Genomic DNA, 27,812 nt, shown 5'->3' with positions numbered 1-27,812 from the left:
CCTTCAGGCATCCACCTGCTCTGGCGTGGGGTCCTCCACGGGCTGCAGGTGGATATCTGCTCCACCGTGGACCTCCATGTGCTGCAGGGGGACAGCCTGCCTCACCATGGTCTTCACCACGGGCTGCAGGGGAATCTGCTCTGGTGCCTGGAGCACCTTCTCCCCCTCCTTATTCTCTGACCTCGGTGTCTGCAGAGTTGTTTCTCTCACATATTCTCACTCCTCTCTCCGGCTGCAGCTGCTGTTGCGCAGTTGTTTTTTTTTTCCCCTCTTCTTAAATACGTTATCCCAGAGGCGCTACCACCGTTGCTGATGGGCTCAGCCTTGGCCAGCGGTGGGTCCATCTTGGAGCCGGCTGGCATTGGTTCTATCGGACATGGGGGAAGCTTCTAGCAGCTTCTCACAGAAGCCACCCCTGTAGCCCCTCCACTACCAAAACCTTGCCATGCAAACCCAATACAAGTCCTAAACATGTTTAGTTTTGCCTGGGATACCCAAGGAAGAAGTCATTTATTTGTGCTTGTATGTGCATGGAAGAGGAAAAGGGAATGGTTTGTGAAATGAACATATGTGAGTGTAGAAAAGTTATAGAGCTAGAGGTTTACTGGATTTTTCTGAAACTACTACATTAACACTTGGAAGCTCTTTGAAAGCCAGGTATGTATTTCCAGTCTGTATTGTAAAATGCTTTGGTCTGTATCTGCTTTGCAAAATACTTGCTGTGTGATAAAAGTACTTGTGTGGTAAAATTATATTTTAGGGACTCCTGCTTTAAACTGTCTTAGTTGGCAAAATAATGACATTGTTGGGTTTTGGTGGTAGTGGTGCTTTTTCCACAGACTCTTCCTCTCTCTCTCTCTCTGTGTACTACTTATAACAGATGCAAACTTGCAAAATCTGCTAACGTAAAAAACCTAACTCTTTCTAAAAGTTGTTTCTGATCAGTTATAGCACTGTCAGTCATGAGAAATACTATCAGACTTCCACTTACTGCTACTTTTTTTTCTTTATAAAATTGCAATTATTCTATTCATGAATGAAATTCATTCACATAGCAGCTTTTATAGAGAATGAACATACTTTACCACTTCATGATATTCAGTCCTATAAGTGTATTGAACAAGTTAGTTATTATTTTACCTTTAGAGTGTTAAATATGAAAATCAGATTGAGAGAGGGTTATAGTTTTTAGGAGGCGGCTTCTTTTAAACTTCTGTATCTTTTAATTGTTGTCCATGTAAGATGTAGCACTGAGTATATTGGAGGCCGAAGTACCTTATCTTCAGAGCAGAAAAAGGACAAGCACCTGAGAGGAAATCTGTTTGAGTCAGGGTATGAATCCTAGTCCCAGTGAAATGAATGGGAGCTGCTGTTGAGTTCAAAAGGGCTAAGGCTCCATCCAGCATATCTTAAATATAGAAGGACCAGGAACCCACTAAAAACGAGAGGGCAGTGTGTTCTGCATGTCCCTGGGTTATTGCCACAGCGGCAGGTGTGGAATCTGAATGAGGTAGAGCTGCCACGGTCACTTGATCACTATCAGTCTGAACTGGTAACTGGAGAGGAGAGGAGCATGCCAATCCATTTTTATTCACCATTGCCTTCATCAGAGGTTAGATGTAGCTTGTGGGAGCCTTAATTTGTTCTTAAATTCGGTAACACACTTGGAAGTTTTAACAGTGAATGGAAATGAATGTCCTCAAAGTTGGTGACCAGTGTCAATTAGTAAGACATTTGTCTCAATTTAGTTTAGGTCATGAAGGACTCCTTAAACTTAGTAATTTTAATTGTTTTCTTCCTTGTATTTGCAGATTACATTAATATTTGCTAATTAAAAAGATAATGAAGAAACTGAACATGCCTTGCTAATTGTGAATGCACTCTCCCGCCTTAATTATTCCGTGTGAGGGAAGTTTTATTGTGCTGCCCATGTGAAAAGCTTTTACACTGCTCATGTTCCTAACTCACACTCATAGCTTTCTCAGACTACACTTTTTATAACACAGATTGCTTTATAAAATATGCATTTGTATACTATTTGTATTAAAATGGCCAGCAATTCTCAATTGTTCATAGAGATTAAAACAACAGATCCTTCATTTCTGTAAGTGCCAAATACATTGAATTTCTGCTCATTTCATAGAATCAGGGTATTCTTTTCTAGTTTTTTATGCTGCTATGGTATGTAAGATAAGCAGAATGTCCAATCTGTGAGTGCAGCTAATGCCCTAACCAGATGTGCTAAGGTTTTTGCAAAATGGGACACATGCCATCTCATCAATGGGCAAGGACCAAAAGGTGAGGAAACTATACCATAATGAATTATCAGAAAATTATGTGATGGAAGGGAAGACAGGAGAGAAGGCTTTTAAAGACATGATTTTGGCTTTCTCTTTTCCCTTTTGTTGAGAGAATCTACGTGTACCCTTGAATGTGTTCATAGTCTTCTAGGGTGTCCTTTGAAGCTTGTCACCCCACTGGGTCCTACATGTCTCTTGCTGTCCGATAGCACTCCCTCCTGTTCCTCAGCCACTTCCAACATCCTTCTCCTTTTCTTCATTTCACATTTGTTCTCTGTTCTCCTTTACCTGTTCTTCCCAGGCTCCACTCTGAGGCCTGGCTGCACGCACCATGCCAGCGCTCTCTAATCCCAGCTTCTCAGTGTGCTTAAATAGTACATATACAAGGTCAACAAAACAGAGCAATTAGAGTAATTTACCAACAACCCAGTCAGTCATCTGATGTGACAGGGAAGCTAGAAAATCTAGATGAACTACTACTCTACCTTTCCTGTCCCTCCCTCACACATTTACTTTCTGAGGAAAAAGGAAAAAAAAAAAAAACAAGACTTTAATCCACAGGGAAAAAAGTTGAAGTTAGGAGGAGCTGATTTCTTCTGGGGTAAGGCTGAGTGGGATGAGACTTGAAAACCTTATGAGATAATGGAAAATCAATTACTTGGTGGTTAAGGCTGAAGTGATCAAAGATTTGTATTAAAGAAGATCAGGAAATATGGTGATATGAACATCTGTGTTTATCTCAAGTAAAAAACAGTGATGTGTCTATTATTAGGTATGATCAAAATAATGCAGTAAAGATATTTTAAGGGTGTTGTGTGTTTGACTTGACAATATAATACTATGGAATTTTTATTATTAAAAAGCCTGAAAATTTTTTAAGATCATTATAACTAGATTGTATGGGAGTATTTTAATACAAAATGCAAAGAGAGACATAACTTAATCCTTAATTAAGGCTGTACATAATATAGGGTTGTTGCTATGGTTTCCTTGATTTGTAGCTATAGCAACAGCTTTGGAAAAACTGACTTTATGTACAGTAAACATACTATATTTGAAATATAAATAGATGTGAAGTGTTGTACTATACTGGCCCACTATGTCTAGGCACATTTTGGTTTGACTTTTGAAATATTTCTGAAATAGATGATTCTTCACCTAGAAAATTTGTATCCGCTGCCCACCCTCCCCCCTCAAGAGAACCGGATTCCTTAGTAGTCCTCCACAATGTGATCTCTTTTCCCTTTTCAATGTCCACTTCTGAGGGGACTCCCTGAGATTTGCGAGAGACCATGGCTGCCAGTTTTGCAGTCTTGCTCAAGTACAGGAATTTTGACCTTTCAGTGAAAAGGTGTATGGGCAGGATGACCTTTCTATCCCTTATTTCCTCTGCTTTGTACCTCTGCATTTTTGGTGATAGGTCCCATGAAATCCATCTTTAAGAAATGTCACCCCTATCGTGTTAGTTACTTTTATCCTATTCCTGGTATTTTTTCATAGAAAATATTACTTTGATACAACTCCACAGTGGTTACCTAATTGAAACCTATTGTCATTTGAGTAAACTTCACCCCCCACCCCAAGCTGATGTAATGATTATTCTTGTGTATCAAAAATGGGCAAGCAGGTATAGGAAATGTAACCTTCCTCCTTCTTTTGTACCACTCCTACTCTACAAAGAGTTCTGGCAAAATTAATGAACATCATGTATTTAAATTGCAGCATTATGACATCAATTTAAAACCCATTAGCAGTTTGAAACTTTATGCTAGGCAAGTCTAATAGTGTTCTTGGATATTTGATTGTGCTTCCTGAAAGGTGACTATTGAATAGATTTTTACTCTACCGTCAGTATTAAAATAATATAGCATTTTCTTACATACGTAAAATCTGAAATATAGCTGCAATAACACTTGAAACATAATTGTAAGAAGTATATTCAAGTACTATGCAAAGATTAAAACTGTTCTTGGAAAAGGGTAAGTTCTGAGATGACCTAAAATCCCTACATTAAACTGCAACTGTGAGATCTAATGGCTTCATCTAAAATGAATTCTGAGGGAGAGAGAGCCTTTGTGTCATGAACATTGACGAATCTCACAGCATAGTGATGAGCACTAGATAAAAGGAGTATGCATTGTAGCAGTTAAGATTTTTTTAAAAATACTATTGTAACTGAAAGACTCATCAACACTGTGTTGATACTGAAGAAATAAATTTGGATCATAATATCACATACCGTTTTGTCCCGTAACCTGAACAAACTAGTATACAAGCATTAATTGCTTGCCAGTTGTGGCACACACAGCCATATACATATGTGAACATACAGCCTAAGACTAGTTTCTTTTTTTTTCTTTTTGCCTGAAGTTCTGTAGTAGAACTCAGCTGAAATGAGTGGAAGTTTCCACAAATGAAATATCCCAGATATGAACAAAAAGAGGAGGCTACAGACCTTACACATATTTGTGTAGTCCTTTTTCTTTTTTTTTTTAACAGAATAAAGAAATAGCATTAAAAAACAACAGCACCTGAAGTATAAAGGAAAACTAACATAACATGCAGAAATACAGGCTATGTGATGTGCTATCTGACGTAAGGTAAGGCACATACCATTTCAACAATAGCAAAAGCATAGTTGTCAGACATGTTAGGAGTAATCATAGGAAGGACCCACACCAATCATGAGAGACCATGTTCTTACAAAACTTGAATAACTAAATTAAAAAAAGCGCAAAGAAAGCAAAGAATGTGATGGACGTTTTAATATTAGTTTCTTTCCAGATATAGGAAGTAAGAAAAAATTTTAAAAGGACTGAAATTTTTATATGAAATACTAAAAATAAGTAAAGCTAGTGATCAACCTGGGAAGGTTTAAGTTTTGCCTCTGTTAATGATGGATACAGAATGACAGTTACTATGAAGAGAAACTTGGAGAATAGCACTGGGCTTCATGTCAAAACAGAAGGTACCAGACTCTGAACTTGCATGGTGTATTCAGCTAACTTCAGAGATGTTTGTTTCATACTCTTGCTGGGAAAAACTGGGTCCTAGAAAGACTAAAAAGCTACATCAACCGGAACTCACTGTGACAGAAAGTTGCTTTAGTATTTAATTTCTGACAAATTCATGACTTCCATCCTGTCTTTTCCTTTGGGATCTTATTCATTGTTACAGCTTAAGAATTCATAGGATATTTTGTTAAGAAAAGGTCATCTGTTTCATAGTAATTTATCATTGATAACCCTTCTAAGACACAACTTTATATCAGTTGCTCAGTTACATCATTTCAGCCTTAGTAATCAAGTAGTAATAATAATAATAATAATAGTAATAATAATGGAAGTAAAACTAAACATGCCGTATATTCTTCTGGATATTTTTCTGCTTCTGCTATATAAATTTTCAGGAACAACTTTTCATGGAAGTCTTACGGAAGGATTGGCTACATAACATTTTTAATGACAATCACATTCCTTGTTACGCTTCTGAGAGAGGTTTGTATGGTGGGTTGTAGGTTCCCGTCTCCCCACCCCTCTGTGTTTGCTAACTATACCAGAGCTCCCACTCCTGGCTCTGGGAGCCATAGGCACACACTTGAAAGTAAAATTCCTGCCAAAGACTTTAACAACCAAATGAGCAACTCCAGGAGCACATCTTATATTACAGAAGTAGACCTCACTAAACAAATTATCACCAGAGTCCCCACTGCCCTCTTCCTCTTTCCAACCCCCTTTTTGCCTGGGAGAAGAGAGAACCATCAGAATAAGCTGCAAGGTCCAATTGTGAAACCACTCAGGCTGTTGCGAACCTACAGGAGAGAAGGGAGCACAGATGATGTGTGTCCTCAGTAGAGTAAAACCTGCCAGCTCAGCCTTTTTCCTCCTGTATATATGGAATTAGCTTAGGTTTTTAAAGCTGCCACAACTCTGATGGTGTCTCATGAGGAAAAAGTCAAGTGCCAGGATAAATATATCGAGTATTCTATACAAAGAAACTAAATCTGTTCCACAGAGAGCCTGAATGTGATGAGTCAAGCAGTGCTGCCTCTGTGGCAGCTCTGCTTTTTTAAAAAAAAAATCTAAAGGACTTGAGAAGAGATTACTGTCAGCCAGTGAGCTGTGCCATCAAAAGTCAATCCCTAAAGAATCTGGACTGGTAGAAATAAATGTCTATGATGCACAGTCATGGACTGGATTGATCTGTTGAACGGAGCTTACAGGTTATACTGGAAAAGATGCCTAGATTTGCCATCCACCTTGGTTATATGTAATTTTCAGAGATTTCTCCCATCTTCTTGAGGATTTTTTTACTGCTAGCGAAGGGGAGGATTATATTAGATAATGTTAGACTCCCTATGAGAAGGTGCCAGTTGTGTTTTCCGTGTCAGAGGTGTGAACAATGCCTCTCCAAATGAGAGACAGGACACCATGAAAATTGACTTGAGACCATTTGGAAAACAGAGACAAACCTAAGTCTTGCAGTTAGCCAGCTTGATAGACAAACTCCTATCAGTAAAGTTTTGTTTTAGTTAAATGGCAGATGGTCCAGACAAAGTGAATGGAGTATTCTTTGGACTGGTAAAGAAAAGAGCAGAGAGGTTTGGTGTAATAGCTTCTTGAATGAGACCAAACCACTGGGGAAGATAGGAAAGGTGGGCTCGCTAGTGTAATGAGCAGATGAGGATGAGGCTTGTGGTCAAGGAGAGTGTCCTGGTTTTGGCTGGGATAGAGTTAATTTTCTTCCTAGTAGCTGGTACAGTGCTGTGTTTTGGATTTAGGTTGAGAATGATGTTGATAACACACCGATGTTTTAGTTGTTGCTAAGTAGTGCTTACACTAGTCAAGGACTATTCAGCTTCCCATGCCCTGCCAGCGAGAAGCTGGGAGGGGACACAGCCAGGACAGTTGACCCAAACTGGCCAAAGGGATATTCCATACCATACAACATCATGCTCAGTATATGAAATGGGGGGAGTTGGCCGGGGGGCACCAGCTGCTGCTCGGGAACTGGCTGGGCATCGTTTGGTGGGTGGTGAGCTATTGCATTGTGCATCACTTATTTTGTATATTCTTTTTTTTTTTCCCCTTCCTTTTCTCTCCTATTAAACTGCCTTTATTTCAACCAACGAATTTTACTTTTTTTTTCCCGATTCTCTCCCTCATCCCACTGGGGCAGGGAGTGAGTGAACGGCTGTGTGGTGTTTAGCTGCCTGCCAGGTTAAACCACAACAGAGAGGAAGGAGGAACTTACTGCTCTTACTCTGGACGAGAACTGAATTCTGTTACCATGATGCGATTTCAGCTTTTCTCAATACTAGTTGCTGAATGAAGGATGGGCTGGTTTACATTAATAGCAAGCAAGGTGTCTTGGTGTTCTATTTCATCAGTCGGGAGAGCAGTGCCCTATCATTTACTCACTGAATATCCTCCCACTACTGCTGTTCAAAAATTAAGATGCCTCCATCATAAGAAGTTCAGTGTCACCCTCCTGAGTTTATACCTGGAGTCCATTTCTCATAGCGGTTCAAGGTATCCTTTGCAGCAAAGTGTTGCTGGTTTTGGATGCAGTGATGACGGCTAAGGTACACTTTGTACTGGTGTATAAAATACACCACAAAGTAAAAAGCCAATGAAAATGGCATTTTGCTCATGTAATTGTTTCTACACAAGGGCTTTCTGCTGGCTATGGCAATCAGTGATTTTAGCTCTTTGAGCTCTTGCCGAGCATAGCTATTCTGGCAGAGATGCGCAGCGCTGAGCTGACCCGAGGCTATTAATACTTCCCTGCAGGGAAGCAGCGTGCCAGCCACACACACAGAGTCACACATACGTGCACGGGTGCACACATAAACACAGCAGCTAGAACTTGCTCAAGAGACAGACTCCTAACACTGACAATCATGCCAATTACTGGCTAGCTTTAAATCCACAGCCATCTTCCTTGAAAGCCTTTGCTTTCCAAGTTTGCTCCCATGGCCATCTGTCATAGCTTGCGTTTGGCAGCTTCAGGTTCTGCTGCAAGGCTCTGTGGATTGAATACGTAGTTTTGTCTTTTTTATTGTTCTCTGAGTTGGTGGAAAGTTTCTACCATGTGAGCTTTTTCTCTTAGGCTTTTTGTTAGATTAAAATGTGAACCTTAAATGCATTTTTGAGCTGTTAATCTTGCTATCTGCTCGCAGATCAGGCTGGAACAGGTGGACTGGTGTTACTGCTGCATAGAGAGAAATGAGCTCAGAGACCCTCTTAGAGCAGATGCAGATTGCACCAGCAATAATTGCTTTTCTTGGGATAATCTCTCTTGTCTGGCTGAATACATTAATCCATACTACCACATATGTGTTATCTGGTCTGTAAGAGGGCCTGTATGACTGTTGTATCAAAAACCTCATGCCCCTTATTGTCATTACTACGTTGGCAGTGTATGCATCTTAGAGATCTACTTGATAGAGTTACAGTATCTGTAACAAGGAGCTACATTTTCTGTGGGTATAGCTGTAAATTTTGTCTACTCATTATAAATCATTTTTGAACTACCTCTAAACCAATAAGTGATATTACCACTAACATTGAAAAGTTCATGGTAAATTGTGTCCATGGGGCTGCACCCTAAAATGAAAACCAATTCACTCTGGGGAGGGCTGGGGAGAAAATGAAGTTATTGTTACTTGCAGTATTTCTTTCCTCCATCTTTATTTTTACTCCTCCCCATTTGATATATTTTTCATATTCAGCTAGTCAGAGATTACAGCTAGTCAGAGATTACAGTAATCTGTTGTTTCCTGTCACTCAGAAAAGCAGTTGGCATGCCCATTAGATTAATAAATAGTGTTAAATGAAATTCCCAAACTGAGTGCAGAGAAATTACTAGAGTGATTTTGGGATTGTCCACTTAATAACAACAATTCATCCTCTATTTTTGTCCCCAACCCCAGGGGTGCACATTACTGCCTTTACCTTGTTCATACCAGTCAAGTCTTCTTTTCCACAAGTAATAGCATCATTTTTCAAAGTAGAGCTTCTTGAATTTGTCTTTAAGAGTCTCTTGTAGTTAGGACCCAGAGTTTTGGATTTGAAATTGATGGAAATGCCACAGGTCTTGGATCAATATTTCTCCAGGGGGCAGAACCTGCTTGCTCTAGTTGGAGGCTGCAAAGAATGCTCAAGGGCCTTGTACTAATATTACACCAGCCAAAGTGCAAGTTGGTTTGGGTTGATTTCTCTGGTTCTAGTTCAGTTCCCTCCCTTCTGCCTTTTTGAGTCTTGGTGCCTAGGGTTCGTGTTTGTAAAGAGAAAATATAATTTCTGGAGTGCATCAAGTTGAAAAAGTATTTTTCTAAGCTTTTCTTCAAATGCCTTCAGACTCCTACGAAATGCCTGACTGCATGCCCAGGGGTCACCCCAAAGTAGTTCCAGGGCAGTACACTGAAAGCTTAGATCAGCACTGGCAAATATCCTACAACAGAAATTAAACACCAAGGTGAAGGATAAAGTTTGGCCTTTAGGTAAAAACAATAACCCTATATTTGATGACATAGAGTATATTATGGAATTGATCAATGACTGACAATCTTGTTCTCAGGTGTTTTTTGTGTAATTAATTTTATTGCTTTATTAACATTTTCTAGCTTACAGTACAGTTTCTCATGTAATCTTATTTCTAGCATGTAAAAGATTTGTAATGTCTATCCTATTTCCTGTTAGCTCTTCCTTTTTAGATTCACTGTGTGTTGTCCAAAACTGCTGATTTCTTTCTTCAGCCTCTGTCCTCTCCAATTTGGCTTGTCCTTCACCGCCCAAAATTTCTTTCACTAGATCATCAGATTACCTCTTCTCCAAAAAGATACTACCATTTAGGACAGCCTCGAAGGCATAGCTGGGAGATTTGGGAGATGAGAGGCTGTTCTTAAGCCAGCTACTGCTGCATTCTGCGCAAGGTTTGGTTCCTGAATGGATTCACGATGTAGCCCCAAGATTAATGCATTATATTGATCCAGTCTTCAAGTGACAGGCTTTGGAAAAGCAACTGGGAATAGATTGAAACCAGAAGAACCTATGGCAAAATTGCATCTAGGTCAGAGCTCATGTACATTTTTAAGTTTCTTTCCGATGTCTTTACAAGCATAACTTCTTTCTCAAATGGAGCGAGTCCCTAAAAGGTTTATTTGCAGCCATGCCACTGTCTCCCAAAGGCTGAGTACAGGCACTTTTCATTGTTTTCAAGGCTAAACAGACTCTCTAGTTGGAAGCCAGAGACATGTAATTTTCTCAAACGTATAGTAGATGGTGTTTCTTCATTAATCCTTTCAATGGCAGACATTCAGGGAGTCCCACAGGAGAGTGCCTTGGAGGTAGAGGGACTGTCCTGTGGGATCACCCATTCAGGTGAGTCCACTCTGGAGCTGTCCATTTCTGCTCCAGTTGGTCCTTGGCATTGGATGTGCCTTGTCATCACCAGTATTGGTGACAACTGATGTTGTTAACTGATGTTAACAAGGCAAATAATGGTGATTGGTGTTGGTCTTTTACTCAGAAGAGAATGGGCAGAGGAACAGGCTGGAACTCTTACGAACTAGCCTCAATTTCTGTCCTGCCGCTGGTGTGGACCAAAGTACTCTTCACTGCTTCAGGTTCATGTTTGCAAAGGATTCATGTTTATAAAGAGCAAGGAACATTTTTGGATCAAGTCACTTCTGGTCATGTTCAAAAAGTAAAATGCGGGCAGTCAGATTGACTGTCATAAAATTATTGGGGATCTACTCTCCCTGATAGATTATCACTCATTACCATTGTATTACAGCCAGAACTTTATTGTCAGAACAACAACAAAAATAATCTTTGCACTACACTAATGCTTTATTCTGATTGACAAAGGACAAGGCAATCCAGGTACTGTGACAGCAGTGTTGGCATGTATTATATAATGATATATAGCAACTTCCATAGACTGTCATTAATTTCTGCATGAATTCTGTCTGTCTTTGATAAGCATGTGTAACTCCTAATAAATTATTTTGGAGCTGAGCACAAGAATCAAGGAGAATTGGACTCCTGTAGGTATGGAGGCTGGTGATAGCTGAAAATGAGAAGACAAAACTGACAGATAATTGTAGATGAGAAGTCATTTTCAAGCAATGGATGGGGGTGATATTGTTTCCTGTTTAAAATGAGTTGCCACCTCTGCTGGCCACAACGCGAGGTAAATTCTGTCATGAAATCTAAAACATTTGTTATGTTCAGGCTGTTGATAATCACATAGGAACTAGCATTGTGGAGGTCCCTCCACTTGCTCTTAAATGGCTTGCTCCCATTCTGGTGGGTGTTATCCACTCTTCATTTCCTGGGGAAGAAATGGCCTTCTGTGAGGTTGTTTATCTGAATAGCGCAGAAATAATTTTCTGCAAACCTAACTATTATCATAACAGAATCCTTAAAAAAAATTACAGTGACACTCTGAGGTTTCTGAGATTAGTGTCTTTCTTTAAGGCCTCTATTTCCTCTAGTATTATTTCTAGTCCTGTTCACTGGAACTACAGTGCATGTCTACCACTAATAACATGAATAATGCATGTATTTTTCTGCTAGTTTCAGTGTGTGCTAAATAGTTGCATATACAAAAAATAAAATCTAGAGCTGAAAAAAACCAATTGGCTGCTCATCTCCCTGCTAGTACTTGATTGACCCATATTCCACATTAACTCAGGTTTTAACCTGTCTGCTTTTATATTTGCAATTCTTGGGCCTTTGCCCACATCCCGTGGAAGATCATGCAATGGTTTAACAGTTCACCACTTCGGTTTTTCCTCAGACTGAGATATGGAAAATATTACAGCTGTTTATACCTCTTTATTTCCTGCTTCTTTAAAGATCTTAAATATTTCCACTTCTCATCCTCTTCTTTCTTTCAGTGTATACAGACACTTGCAGCTCCACCTTTATCACCATGTTATCAGGCAAAACTCTTCCTTATTTTTCCTAACTCATCCATAGCAAAAGCCCACCCCCTCCTCACTTCTCGCTGTCTCAGTTTCCTAAAACTGGGCATGGGATTCAGCTGTAATGGGAGAGAGGAGATGACATAACATGTTACCTCTGCTTCTAGATATCAAATTACTTGGGTTTTTTTTTTCCTAAAATGTCTTGGATGTTTTTTCATGAGATGAATCACTTCATAGTTTCCCAAGATGATGCCCAGCTTGTTACTTTCCTCATGCTTTTCTGCTCTTTCTGCAAATACCATTTATTTTCTCCTGAAGATTGTTTGTAAAGATAAGGCAGATTTAACAAGGAAAAGATCACAAAGATGTGTGTTGTATGAGGCCAATTAAAAAAGGTTTAGAACTAAAAGGCAAAGTAATTTTTTTTTGGTTGGTTTTGGTTTGGGTTTTTTTTTTTGTTTGTTTGTTTCAGTCCATGTGAGAAATCTTGCAGGGGTTTGAGTTATTCTTGGAAATAGGGTTTTTGGCCATCCTTTTTTCCATTCACTCTGCAGTAGCGTTCTTGCAGTTTAAAAGTGTTTGTTCATTAGAGGAACAGCTTTCATAATGGAATGTGCCAGATCTGTTAAGAAATTAGCGGTTCATTTTACGTTCAAAACACCTGATTTGTATATACATTCGTAGTTCTTGTACATTCAGATTAATTGTCCAATTATCTAGGAAGCTGTATTCTGAATTCCTGAAAATCGGTCTTTTTATCAGTCTTTACTAAATGCAAAAATGCCTCTAGTAATTTCCCTTCACTCACTAAGCATGTCGTTTTTCTTTGAAGAATCTAGTTTGTCTGGCAAGATATTTATAAACATAAATACAATTTTAGCAACTACATATCACTAACAGGCATTTCTGTTAGATGTGAGTGACTAGATATTATTGCATAATACATCTTAAAATCTGTTTGAATTTTTAAATTGCTAGAGGATTCATGGATGTAACATTTTTCTTTCTTTCCAATATGAGTATCTCTCTATATAACCATTAGTTATTTCTGGATGCAATGAAGTATTTTTCTACTGGAGGATGTCCTAGATTTCTACTACTTTTTTGTATTTGAGATAGGATAATCTTTAAAAAGTGTTCTACACAGAGGTAGTGTCTATTGTTTAATGATGTAGAGGATTTGGGAGGGCAGATATGTTTCTAGATTGCTTGTTTAGGTTTGCTCCCAGTATCACTGTAAATGAAACCTCAGGTTCTTGTGCTTTGTGGAACCTCTGTGTGTGTCTGCAGCAGTCCCTTCCTGTTAAATAGATTTGGTGTTTTGTCAGGTTCACAGCCCAAATTCTGTCGCCCTTTGCAAAGCACTGGTCACAGCTTCCTGCAATAGTTTAAGAGCAAAGGAGACTGAAACAAGGTGAGGAAACATCCGTGTATCGACAGCTGTTATACCCAGCCTTATGCTCAGTGGCATTTTAAAAACCCACGTTTTGCCCCATCGTAACTAAATTGTTTATGGTTATCAGTAGTATTTGTGGCCGTAATATAAATTCTACTGTGAAAGGATGCTCAGTTTCATTTTGCAGCAGAAAATGGACTTGACGTGAGCTTTGGTCCACAGGTAATAGGTTCTTGAAGGCTCAGTGTTACTTTCAGCAAAATGCTAATCTGGCAAAGTGGTACATTTAGCAGTCATCCACAAATGCACCCTTTTGTGTAATATGCAGTTGATTGTAACAATTGTGGATGCTATTTAATAGTGTCATCCTTAAACCTTCCAGTGTGATACTACCTAGAGAATTTGTTGCTGATGAAATCATTATAGTGTTATAGAAATGAAATAGGTTGCTACTGAAATTACTCTCAAAACCTAATTGTAACTTCACTGGAATTTTTCCCATGATGGATGTTAAGTATATGCATATTTCTTATTTTTATAGAAGCAGTGTTTTTATTTGTATGCTTAATTTTATTTCACCATCTACTATGTATATATTAGGTTTTGCTTCTCATTTTCAGTTGTGGTCAAAGATAACTTTAGTCCAGTTTGCCTTTTATCTGATATTCTTCCATTCTTATTTCCCCTGTCACGTGAATGAATGAAGCAACATATTTCCTTCCTTGAGACCTGCCTAGGATTGCTCAAATTAACACAGTGAAGAGCCCTATTTTATCAATACCTGAAACGATGCAAGTCCTCTCAATTTCCTTTTGAGGGCTTCCTTGGAAAGAAAAACATGCTTTATAATTTCTTGCCTGCAAATCAATTCAGATTCCTTTTTTTTCCCATCAAATCTCTTGCTGTACCCAAAGGTTTCTTTATAGGCTTATGATTCCCCCTCATCTTTGGTTCAGACTGTGTCTGATTAAAAAAAAAAAAAAAGAAATCTTCTTGCTTGATTATAGTCCATGAAGAATAGGTGAAATCCTTGATCAGAATGGGAGATTTCTGCGACTGCCTGAGTTCCCTGAGTGCAGTACACCATGCTTTCATGCCATCCTGTTACGTTATCTCTGTATTGTTCTAGCTCTTATTAAAAGATGTGATATTTCACCACTTTCAGAGTGACAGCCTGACATCCATCGGTAGTTGTACCATTCTTTCTTTCTGCTCTTGATCTTACAATATAGATAGATCCTATGAAAGCTAAAAAATGCCCATGTCTGTTCATCAGATTCTCTCCCTGTAGTCACAAAGCCAGGGCACAGAGGGGGTAGGTGGCCGCCAACCACCACTTTTGTCACCAGCCGTAGAATAAACTTGACTGCTGGGCTCAGAGGAGAAGGTGCAGAAATAGCTTTTATTTCCCATAGTCTTATGTTTCTTGCATTTTTCCCTCTTCCTAAAGCAGCAAACTGACTGAATGATACTAACTTAGTTTGATAATTATTGTTGCAAATTTGCCTTCAGGAAACTGGAAATTCATGAATCCGTGTTTCTAAAAACTTACGAGTATATGCTACATCTATACAAAATGTATTAATGTGTACTTGGACTCAGTAGTCTCATTGTGTTTAGAGGTAGGCTACCCTTCCTTCTAAACAGAGAAAGCTTTGCAAAGTAAGGAGGGCAATATCGTTGACATGGTTTGGATAGTCCCATGGATTTCTATTATTTTGCTTAACAATTGCTTCCAAAGAATCTCCGATACCAGAAGCTATTTGTTAGGAGGAAATATTGTTAAGACCATTGTGCTCATGTCCTACTGTTGTGAAATTGCCATGGGATTGTTACCTTTCACCCAGGTGGTCCCCACTGATGGGCAGAAATGACCTTGATTTAATGTCTCATCTGAAGGCAGGCAGTTCTAACTGTGCAATGACATCCCCCAAACGCTCTGTTGCAGCGTCAGCATTGGACACAAGCCCATGTCTCAGTCAGAGATGTGCATCTCTGACCTTCTAGCGTAGAGGCAATAGTGCTGCCAGCTGTGTTATGCTGACAGTCAAAGGACTTGTTTTTGAAATCCAGAAGTAAAGAAATTGAGCTAACACAACACAGACTTCTGCTGTTGAAAAAAATGTGGCAATAAACCCTTCTTACCTTCGGTTTCCAAATTATTTTGTTTTCCAGGTTGCTGGGAGTAATTTGCTTCATTAATGCAGTTCTGCAGCATGATCTATTTAAATTTTATCCCGGAACGAGTTCTTTTAGCTGAATAAAAGCCTTTTGAAAAACCTGATTTATGTCACAGTCGCAGCATTAAATAGAGCAATTCTGGTTCAGTGGCAAAGTGGCGGGGGTCAAAGTCCGTGGTCTGCATTTTCTAAGTGCTGTGAATGGATTTGCATGCGCACAGCTTACATTAGCACTAATACAGTTTGTACATGTGGCCCCTGTGCAGTACTTTGGGAACATAGCCCTCAATAGAGAAGATATTTACAGCACTGAAGCTCATGTTGGGAAATATGAACAGCTGTGCTCCAAACAGAAAACACACATCTGAAGTAAGACAAGCATACTGAAAATTATGTCCTGGCAGTTAACGTTTCTATTTGTATACACTGCTATGCAAAACTGAAAGGAAATATCATTCTTTCAGGATTAATATGTTTTGCAGAGCTAATAGGAGAAAAAACCTGTCATCAGAAAAGATTTTTGCTGATTGTCATTTTTTTTTGCTGCAGTTCCTGTAGCGTTGATACAAAAGAAATATAATTAATAAGTAAAAGCTATGTCACTCTGCTAATTATGTTTTACTGGCAGTGAGATGACCTCTTTATACTTTTGAGTAGTCAGTTGAAATCGTTCCTCTAGAACATATATTTACACAGATTTTTAGATTTTACTGTTTTAATTTTTCAGTTCTAATATCTGAGCACCTGCTGTGCACAGAAAGTGAGCACCTGAGAAAGGCTTTATCCATCGTTCCATTGTAGGATCCTTGCATTTGCTTGCACCATGTCTAGAGTTGACCGTTAGCTAAATCCACATCAAGTTAAGAGGACTTTGCAAAAAGAAATTCTCGTTCATTTTAAATTTGATTGATGGAGCACATGCCAGTGCTGCAGATTTCCCCCCCTGTGCTTCCCTGGAACTGATCTGCCTGTCTGTTCTCCAGTCCCTGCAGGGTTGACGCCTGGAAGGTCGGAGGTGTAACTCCACTGATCTCCATGTGCAGGGAGCAAATGGGGCTTTTGCAGGATACATGATAATTCTCTAACTAAATGGACCATGCTAAATACTTTGCCTTCACACACAGTTTTACATGTGGAGAGGTTTGAGCTAGGGAGGCTTTTTTCAATAACAGGAATATAACAAGTCCATGCAGTTCTTTTTCAGATCAAGTATCAATCCTATTTTGCAGACTGGGAAAGTGAGACCCTGAGGTTGTCATTTACCTGATACCACAAAGCAGGTCAGCAGCAGGCTAGACCACAGCTCAGGCTTCCTGAGTCCAAGGCCACTGTTATGATCTCTAGACTTTTATTTAGCTATGCTTGCGGGGCAGTGGGCTTGTATGTTCAGTGAATAATTTGTATTCCCGAAAGGAGAACGGGTGGGTAAAAGACAGAAAAAGCAATTTAGAACATAGTCTTGTTAAATACCTCTTAATTAGTTTACATAATGGATTTTGCATTACGGCTGCCTGTTAGACTCAAAATTTTGGATGCTTCTTTAACATGAATATTTTATTTCTTAATGACATATTTGTTGGTCAGGGGAAAATCTCTTATTTTCCCTAGAGCTGGTTGGAAAAATATTTTCCCAATAACAATCATGTCGTTATCATTAAAAAAGAAAAATAGTGTGGCTACTGAAGTAGGGGGGGGTATTCTGCCACTGACACTATTACTATGTTAGTTCAACTGACTGAAATCTGTGTGGTGGATAGGAAGGTTCTGGCCCTGCCATGGACAACATAGGTGTACCTTTGAAGCTGACATAATACTAGTCGAGTTGAAAGTCAAGGTTCAGGGACTGGGAAATGCCATAATTGAAATCACCTGTCTACTTTTGATTCAGACTTCTTTGATGTATTCACGGCTGTGCAGAGTGGGACAAGTTCAGCCTCATTCATTGTCCAGATTTTACCATTTCTGGTGCCAGCTGGAAATGTATAAAGAAGGTTGCTAGGACTGCTGCCTCATTTGCTGAAGAAATGGCACGGTGTGAAGGAGTCGGGACGTTACAGGAATGGAAGGCAAGGCTGTCATGGTTAAGCATTAATGCTAGCTGCTAGATTCTATTCTTGCCTCTGTTACAGAATTTCTGTGTGATTCCAATATAATCAAGCCATGTTTTTACTAATTGTATGTTGTTTACTTTCTGAATGCTTAGTTTGAGACCCTTGGGTCTGATTTATGAAGCACTCATCTTTCACAGAGATGGCTCAAGTCAATGAATATTATTTGAATATACGAATTACCAAAGAATTCTAATTGTTCCAGGTTCAGTGTGTCAGTGAGTGTATACTTCTTAATTTAATTTGTAACTTTCACCTTAGTTTCTCAGACCCCTTCTGCTGAAGAGGGCTAATACAATCTTTTCCTGTCTCTCTTCAGAATGGTATTTGAGAAGTAAGCAGCTACTAGAATATAAGTACCGTATGACAGCCCAGGCAGAAATTAATAAGTCTCAGAGCAGGGTGGGAATAGTGCTCAGTAAATGAGGCATGGGGACACGCTGACTAATAACAAGAAAACAAAGGCATTGAGTAGCTGCTCATTATGTCAGTCAGTGCAGGCAGGGGTCCAGTGGAAAAAATAGTAGGTGGTTGGGTAATTAAAGACAGTATCATAATGCGTGCACACAAGGTTGCCCAATTAGGGCTGCACAGCAACCTTAATTCTGACACTTCCCTAAATTTTCAATGCTTGATTTTACACATTTAATGTTCCCTAGCATATTTTGGTGTATTTACATATATATGCTCCCCATTGCCTCCTTCATTGCCAAACTGTTAATTAGGTAGATCTACTGAGAAATGCAGTTAGTTGGATAAACAGGGGTTTGCAATGAACCTTGGATATCATGCTGCAGAGTGGGAAACTTCAGGTTGTCAGAGCTTTGAAGGGTTTACATCAGTGGTGATGAATTTGTATTCTTTACTTAATTATTTTTAAGAAGTTAGTTATGTTTTCAGTGCAGTCTCTTTTCTTACACACTACATTACGTTATTTCTAGTTCTGCTTCTTCATTTATTCTTCATGGCTTATTGGTGATGGTGTGGATGAAACATCTTTTTAATGAGAATTGTGTTCCTAAGACTCTTCTCCTTTGAGTGTGAGCTGTCTTTAGCTATGGCCCTCATTTTAGAAGACAATTTTATTTCATCCATTTCTCCTTTTGGAAAAATATTACCTGGAGCCAGATATTTTGGCTCTAAAGTGCAGCTTTCTAATTGGCATTAACTGCTTGTGTGATTTGGAACTTTTCAGAATATCAGTGAAGAACAATAAACATAAAATTGGAAAAATGGAGAGACCGGGACAGGAGAATGATGGACAGGAAAGTGTAAAAGGTTTATCCAGACTTTTTGTCATGTGAATGCAAATAAATTGTTTCAATGCTTCAGTGATGCTGCTCTCCTGAGCTGTGCCTCTGCCATTGCACTGTAAGTGGTCTACTTGAAGTAAGATGCTGTTATTCTGAAATATGCCCTCACTTGAATACGAATATGGCCAAAGGTTGAGCAAGGGCTTTGTTCCCTGCGCTTCCTGGTTGAGGTGAGATGCCTGGATATCTAAATTGCTGTTGTCAGAGGCCAGGTCCCCTTTACCTACCTGTCGGAGCAAAGGGGCAAAAGGGGGGATATTGGAATGTAAGGACGTCTGAGTTAGAGCCACCTTTGCCAGCATGGGTTCCTAAAGGCACCTTCTTTGCTCCAGTACATGTCCACCTACACAGACTGTCCCTAAGAGCTTGCAGAGTTAAAGCAGACTCGTTTCCGTGTAAAACTATGTTCTTATATTCTTACTCATGCTAAATCTATCTTCATACCAAAGGGACAGCTGGTGTTGTTAGGTAATCTTCAGCATTAGTAATAGTAACAAAATACAAACCCAGGTGATAGGTTCGGGATTAAAAAGCCTGAAAAACTTTTCATCTTGCTCTCTCCACAAACTCATAACTCAATTCCTTCCCTTTTCTGAGATTTTACCTGAAATAAAAAGCTGTCATCATGGGGACAAGAAATCATGAATGGAAGTGTCTACATTATGTATCAAGCCATGCAGACATCATTTTTAGAACACTATTTGTATTTTTTTCCAGAACCGGTAGTTCTTGGACTGTAGAGTGAAATATGCTCTAATTAAACATTGATGCACAGGAATGAAGGGTTTTTTTTTTTCCTCCTTTAAGGAAATGAATTATAGTAGAGTAATGGAACAAAATAAGCATAGTGTAACTTTTTTTATGACAGAAAATAAGCTGCAAGTCACCTTTTACTTGCACGTAGTACTTAATATTTATTTCAGTTTTCCATTGGAATTGTCTTTAGTTCCATCTTTTTCTTTGATTCTCTAGCATTCAGGAATGGTGCATTAAAAAGTCTCTAAGACCGTGAAAGCCTTCCACAAAATACCTAAAGTAGTAGTGAAAATAGATGGCTAACTCTGAAATTATATTGACTCTTTTATTGCAGTTTTTATATCAATTTTACCAGACTTTTACAAAGCTTTCTATTCTTATAAAGCTCTCTCTTTTTAGAAACTGTATGGAAATCATTTGGCAATGAATTATGTTATAGCATAGCCTAAAATTATTGTTTTATCTCATATTGTGAAGTCCATTGGAATCTTTTTTTAAGATTTAGGTTGGTACAGGCTCTGACAGTCTTGGAATATATGTAAATTACAGAAGCTTTTCAGATCCTTTGTTATTTTGATCTCCATATCTGAATTTTGTGACACATTTTTCTCTTTTCTAGTTAAGGATTTGTAGAGTCATGTTTTCCTATAACACCCTGTTCACGTGAATTGAAATCAGAAACATGGAGAACATAGATGATCAGATGATAACAAATAAGGATGACAAGTCAAGCCAAAGGACATGTGAAGCTCAGTACTTATCCAGAACTTACTATATCTTCTGCTGCTACATTTAGGCTTCTTCAAGAAGCTGTTCTTGAAGTGTCCAAATGCTTTCACCTTACATTGTCTAAAACTTCTTATCTCAGATAGACTAGTAGCATTTAAGTGCTTATATACAGACAGAAATGACCTCTGTGAGATCTTTCTTTCTCCCTGATATTTGTTTAGCAAAACACTTCAGCTCATGCTTAACAGGGGCGTCATCCAAAACCAGATAAAGACATTGATTTTTCGTGTGTTTTGGAATGGATCCCAAAGCATTTAATCACATGCTAAATTTTGTATTGGCTGAATTACCTCCAATTTGTAATAGATAAAATTTTAAAGGGAGATAGTCAATGGGTGTACAGTGAAGGCAGTGATGCTGAGAGACATTTATACTACATGAGGATATTCCCTCAATTCTCTTTCTTTTCCTTTTTTTTTTCTTTTTAAACAACTTGCTTCTTCAAGAAGCTGTTCTTGAAGTGTCCAAATGCTTTCACCTTACATTGTCTAAAACTTCTTATCTCAGATAGACTAGTAGCATTTAAGTGCTTATATACAGACAGAAATGACCTCTGTGAGATCTTTCTTTCTCCCTGATATTTGTTTAGCAAAACACTTCAGCTCATGCTTAACAGGGGCGTCATCCAAAACCAGATAAAGACATTGATTTTTCGTGTGTTTTGGAATGGATCCCAAAGCATTTAATCACATGCTAAATTTTGTATTGGCTGAATTACCTCCAATTTGTAATAGATAAAATTTTAAAGGGAGATAGTCAATGGGTGTACAGTGAAGGCAGTGATGCTGAGAGACATTTATACTACATGAGGATATTCCCTCAATTCTCTTTCTTTTCCTTTTTTTTTTCTTTTTAAAAACAACTTGCTTCTACCACAGAAATCCATGATTTTGGTTGATTTCCTGCTGTATTTTTCATCCACAGTAAACTTCCTTCTTGCAAATAACAGAGCTCAGGCTACTTACTAAAGTATTTCTAATGTGGTCCTACTCTCTGATGGTTTCAGAAAGTGACATCAATTGAAAATATACTGCACAGGTGGCTTAGTGTATAATTTATCATCACCTCCAAATCCTTTCCTTGTTCTGGGTGTTGTACTGTTCATTCCTTCCTTTCATGATTTAGTCTATATGATTTTTAGTACCATTCCATCTCAGGAGCTCACACTTCACCATACCATTCTTTCTGAACCCCTTTGTAGAACATGGGTTTAATCTGTCAAAATGAACCTGGATATGTGTGGTCTTTACATATTTTGATTCCTGGGATAGTTGCCCAGAATGTGGGCTGATACTTACACATAATTGTAAATTAAAAAAACAAACAACCAAACAAAATAATAGAAGTCAATCTATATAAACTGTTACCCCTCATTCTTCATTGTTTTGGTGTAATTTTCCACACTGTGGATACAGAGAAGACAATACTATTTGGGTTTTGGCACTGTAGTACTTTGCCAGTGTTGCCTAGTGATTGCATAGAGCTTACTGATATTTTGTCTCAAAACTATGATTTCAGCTCTCTACAGTCTTGCATTTAAAAGCAGCCAACCCAGATCAGCTCCTGGGGACCTGAATCAGCTCCTGGGGACCTGAATCTTCCTCTCCAACTTTCTGTACAGACACAGCTTATTGCTAGTTCTATGCAAACAATAAAAAGCAATAAAATACATTTAGCAGAAACTGTAATATGTAGTGAAGACTATGTGCTATTTGAATATCTAAGAGATATATTTCCCATCATTGACAGAAACTATGTGTTAGACTGGAAATTACCCCACTATGTCTAAGAAAGGCCCACCATAGCAGGTTGCAGTTCGTTTTGTTTCTCTTTAGCAGAAAATTTTTACTATCCTTTTCTATTTTTACGTTTGACTTATGTTAGATGCCCTGATTCATTTTCTTTGTAATGGCGACAAATGGTATAAAAAAAGCTTAAGTGGTTCTAGTAGGTACCCATATGGCACTACACATTCTCTACATTAAAACCTTGAAATGTTCCTTTTATAGACATCCTTGTTTTCTTCTCTATGGAAAGATTTATAACCCGCTCTGTTTTCTGTCTTTCTCAATGCCATGCTTTCCCACTTTAGAAATCAATCTGTTGGATGAAGCAGTATCAAATCATTTTTTGAGATCCAGAAAAAATATGTCCAGCCTTACACCTTTTTCTTTGCTGAACAGCGAGAGGATTTCAAGCAGTTTTTTTTACACACGGCCTTCCTTTTTTTAAAAATAAAAAGCTCTTGTGACTGATCTTTCCTGTAAACATAGCTCAGTTGGGGTTGATCAAGATATTTGCCTCTGGGTTTGGAAACTCTGGAGATCGTCTAGTCCAACCTCCCTCTTCAAAGCAGGGTCAGCTAAAGTGGGTTGCTCAAGGCTTTGTCCAGTTGCATTTGAGTACCACCATGGATGGCGACTCCACAGCATCTCTGGGCAACCTGTTCCAGTGTTCAACCACCCTCACAATATAAAAGTTTTTTTATATGTTCGAACAGGATTTCCTTTATTTCTGTTCATGCCCATCGTATCTTGTCCTGGCACCGGGCACCACTGAAAAGAGTCTGGTTCCACCTTCTTAACTCTCACCCACCCCAGTCAGGTACTTATACCAGATCCTTGAACAGGCCAAAGTCTTGGTCTTGCCATTAAAAGTTGTCAATTCAGATTCGCTCCCCTGGGCCAGGATCCACAAGGTATATATTGTTAACTGTCTTTTAGACTTTGGCTGCATATGGGATCCGCTGTCCCTGCCTGCCTTCTGCCTTGTTAAACTTCTGTTCCCATTTCTTCCTCCCTGCATCTGTCTGTGGAGTCTCCCCATAGGAGAGAGCAAATGTTACACAGCACAAACAAAACTACACAAAAATGAATGTTGCCTCAGACTGCAATATTCTGGGGTCTGGTGAACATAAACAATAGCTCACTCCAGGAATAATGCTATTGATTGTAGGAGGCCTATTCAGAAGGAAGTGCTACTTAAGGTGACACCATCAGGCTTAGAGTCCAAGGGAGTGTGAGTTATATGCCATTTGTTACGCATTTGCTCCAAGACTAGAAGAATTCATATTTCTTTGAGAAGTAACTTGATATCAGAAGTAGCCCTGATGGCCACTCCACCAGTTTAGAAGTTCAGAAATGGATGTGGCTGCCAAAGTTCAGACTCCTAAACTTGAAAATGCACCCACAGACAGACTCAACCTTTTCTACTCCGTGCTGTTTATTGCTTCTTCACAGAGGTGGTTTCATTATCCTCCTAATTACCCTTCATCTGTACTCTTACATAGCCCTTTAACAATAGCACCTATTTATAACAAAGGTCTTTTAAACAAGTCGATCTGGGTTTAAAGGATATCTGTATTCATTATTATTTCTCATGTATCATGCTTTTGGGGAACATAATTGGTATTTTTTGTGCTCAGCAACAAGGACAAAAGTAAAAAGTACAATTATCAACTAGAAGCAATATCTTCCCTCAGCACAGCAGTTTTTCGGCAGAAACTTGTGCAGTCTCTTTACCTTCCTTTGCTTAGATCTGTTTATAGTGGTTTACAATTCACAGGGCAGGTTTCTTATTTCCGCCACTGGCATAAATGGCTTACCCAGGTTTTCAGGTTTATGTTAGTGTGAAAGGAGAATGAGGTCCTCTGTTTCTTTTCTCTGCAATGAAATTGTGTGCATTAGCAGACTCGTACAAAGTCAGGATTTTTTTTTTTAATTACCAGTGGTATACATCTAGCTCTTTCTGCCCATATGAGTAATCCTGCTGAAGCAATAAGTAAATAAATAGAACAGTGATCCAAAGGTTGCATCTTAGAGACAATCTCAGCATCATTGTGCTGAATAGAGTGACCTTGTTGTGCTATTACATTTAATATTTACAAGTGTAATATTTATTACAATATTTACAATTACAATATTTACAAGTCAAAGACAGCACAAAAAAAATCTTAAGAATCTGGCTTTCACATCCCAGTGCCAAGAATTAAAGCACATCAGCTTTTACAGTATGTCTTTCCCAAGCTTGGTAGTATTTATTTTACCTTATAACCTTTTCTTCCTATTGCAGCAGAGCCCCTCTGCTGTGTGGCCGTGTGTAAGTAATTCTGTTTCCAGTGAGCTCTGTGTGACTGCAGTATTTGCTTGCCATACGGGAAATGGAGTAGACAGACTGATCTCTGTCAGAGAGAGTTGTTCAGTACTTAAACTGATTTGCATGTATTGAGGCCAGTCTGCAGTTCACTGGACAAGTTCAGCTGTAGTGATGGATGTGGAAATCTACTGCAGCAGAATCTCTACATGTGCGTTTCCACAAGTGATGGGTTTTCTTTGATGGGAAACTGAATGTCACTGATTCACAATACCTCTGTGATGCAAGGGGCATCAGAGATTACACACAATACACTCATGTTTTATCAAGGGTTATTGCCATTGGAACCCCATTATCTGTTTTTTCAAGTGAAACAGTTACTTGGTTAGCATGTAAGCTTGCAAGAGCTTGGAACCAAATGCAGATTTAACCTGTGTTTTGTAGGTCAGTAGGCTCAGTCACTTAGCAATGTTTTAAAGCATTCATAACTATATTTTTCTTGAATAAATTATCAAATGTAGTAGCCACAAACTAGCATTTCTTTACCATAGGACATGTATGCTGCCTCTGCAGCAAACAAGCGTTACATTTGCCTTCATGGGAGAATCCCACCAAGGAAATTTAGAGCACAGCAGGCTTAGGCTCCATGTTCAGAAACTTTCTGCAGAAGGTTCCTTCAAGGCTTCATTGCCCTTGAGCAATTTGTAGCGTCTGATCCATTTTCCACTGGCAGCTATATATGAAGATGATGCTGACAATATGGCAAAGATTTTGGAAAAGCGGCAGTGAAGAGCTGATCAGAAACATGTGAAAATGCACACCCTCAGATTGACTTTAAAAACAAGATTTTTTTTCACAGATAGAAATTCTTCTACTTGAATTATGCATTTAACACCACAGTCAGTGTAGACATATCGCTATTCCAGACTGCAGTATGTATATTAGACAGTTTTTGGAAAGTAACTCATACAAAATACTATTTATTTAAGCGACCTTGAAAGCAGGGTCTAATTGCTTATCATTTGACAGAGCTTACAATAGAACAGAATTTGACATCCTTACTCATGATGAGTGGTACTTTATTCCACAATTACTCCTATTCTTTCTACTGAAGAAAAAAAAAAAGGATAGCAAGTCTAAAGTTATCATAAACTAAGAAATACAGCTTTTACTCAAAGACAGCTTTATATCTTCTGTTGTCAAGAAGCATGGGTTTGCTAGGAATACTTCAGGTAATGTTTGAATAGATTTAGAGGAAAGAAAGGTTGACTGCAACCCTTCTGTTGCATTTAAGCAGGATTTCAGCAGAAATCTTAAAAGGTGATGGGCTAATGTATACCTCCATTTCAGTTTCATTTTGCTGTAGCTTGAACTTGAATGTCAGAAGCACATGACAGTGTTTTAAAATAACCATTAATATTTAGCAAAATATTCTTGACTTTCTAAAAAATTGGAAGTTGTTATTGCTGCTGCTACGTTATGGAGAGCTAGATTTGTTCTCATTTTACTGATTTCTCTCTCTGGGGATTAGGGTTTGTCAAATTGCAGGTTGCTTTACTAGTATGTGAGTTGTTACACTCGTACACATGCACGCACACGCACACGTCTGCCCAGCCTCCTTTTTACTAAAGGATACCTGGGTAGCTACTTTCCCACATAGTGCACATGTGCTGAGCTAGAGACTGTTACTATACAGCACAGAGTATCGCCGCCTTTCTTTAGTGTAACCCAAGAAGGCTAAGTTGTGAAGTGCTGTATGTGTATCAGCCTACTAAAACTCACTGAATCACAGAAAATAGGATAAGAAAGGACCTCAGGAGTTATCTAGTTCGTACTTGTGCCCCCGGCAAGATTGTTTATAACTGTTTTAGTGTACCACTTCCTAGAAAGCTGCTTAAAGTCTAACCCAAATCTCTCTTGCTACCACCCTGCTCATGTAGAACAGACATGGAGAATCCTTTGCAGCATGTTTTACATATTTGGAAATATTTATCACGTCTCCTCCATTTTCTTTTCTCCGCACTAACCCAGTTCTTCCATTGCTGGTTAAGTTTTCTAGGGCATGGATTATTCTTTTTGCTTTTTCTGGCCTTTCAGCAGCTGATCCAAGTCTGTGCTGAAGTCAAATGCCCAGACTGAATTTACTATCATTGCTGCTGAATAGAGTGAAAAGATAATTTCATAACCCTTTATGTATGTCTCAGGATTATGTTTGCTTTTTTAGTTATTAAAAAATGTATTGATGATTTTGCTGCCACTGAGCACACATTTGTGACTTGTAGCTCAGGAGATGACTGCCATTGTCAGTGAAGGTTCCCCCACTTCAGAAAGTTAATGCAACAATTAAATTAGCTGAATGTTTATATTGCTGTCATCTGGCCAGCAGAACAGATGTATCTTTTTTGGAATAGAAATCCATAGAAATCAAAGGTCATGCTCAGAATAAGATTACAGCATCATAATCTCATTACTTGAATTGGGAGGGGGACACCGAGATTAAAGAGAGAAACAGAATGAAGTATACACCAAAACTGGTATTTGTTACAGAGCAAATGCAAAAAGAAGACATTAGAGGAGACATGCCTGATTTGAACATCAAAACAGTGAAAATAGCATTTCATTTCTATTTTTATTTCAAAACACATCTGAGAAAAGGAATTGTCATGGTTTAACCCCAACTGGCAACTAAGCACCACACAGCTGCTCGCTTGCTCCCCTCAGTGGGATGGAGGAGAGACTTGGAAGAACAAAAGTGAGAAAACTCATGGGTTGAGATAAAGACAGTTTAATAAGTAAAGCAAAAGCCGGGCACACAAGCAAAGCAAAACAAGGAATTCATTCGCTACTTCCCACCGGCAGGCAGGTGTTAGCCATCTCCCAGGAAAGCAGGGCTCCATCACACGTAACAGTTACTTGGGAAGACAAACGCCATCACTCCGAA

The 27,812-nt window shown here is 38.8% G+C and overlaps 1 protein-coding gene across 1 annotated transcript in view; it reads left to right on the top strand.

Annotated features, from left to right (window-relative positions):
* Window positions 1–27,812, top strand: part of ST6GALNAC3 (ST6 N-acetylgalactosaminide alpha-2,6-sialyltransferase 3) — a 131,296-nt gene that overhangs the window by 2,979 nt on the left and 100,505 nt on the right. The window lies entirely within an intron of this gene.

The sequence above is a fragment of the Aptenodytes forsteri genome, unplaced genomic scaffold (genome assembly GCF_000699145.1).
Source record: "Aptenodytes forsteri isolate BGI_AS27 unplaced genomic scaffold, ASM69914v1 Scaffold119, whole genome shotgun sequence".
In the NCBI taxonomy this organism is placed as follows: domain Eukaryota; kingdom Metazoa; phylum Chordata; class Aves; order Sphenisciformes; family Spheniscidae; genus Aptenodytes; species Aptenodytes forsteri.
Note: the sequence above shows the minus strand (reverse complement) of the source record. Positions and strands in the feature narration are given on the sequence as shown.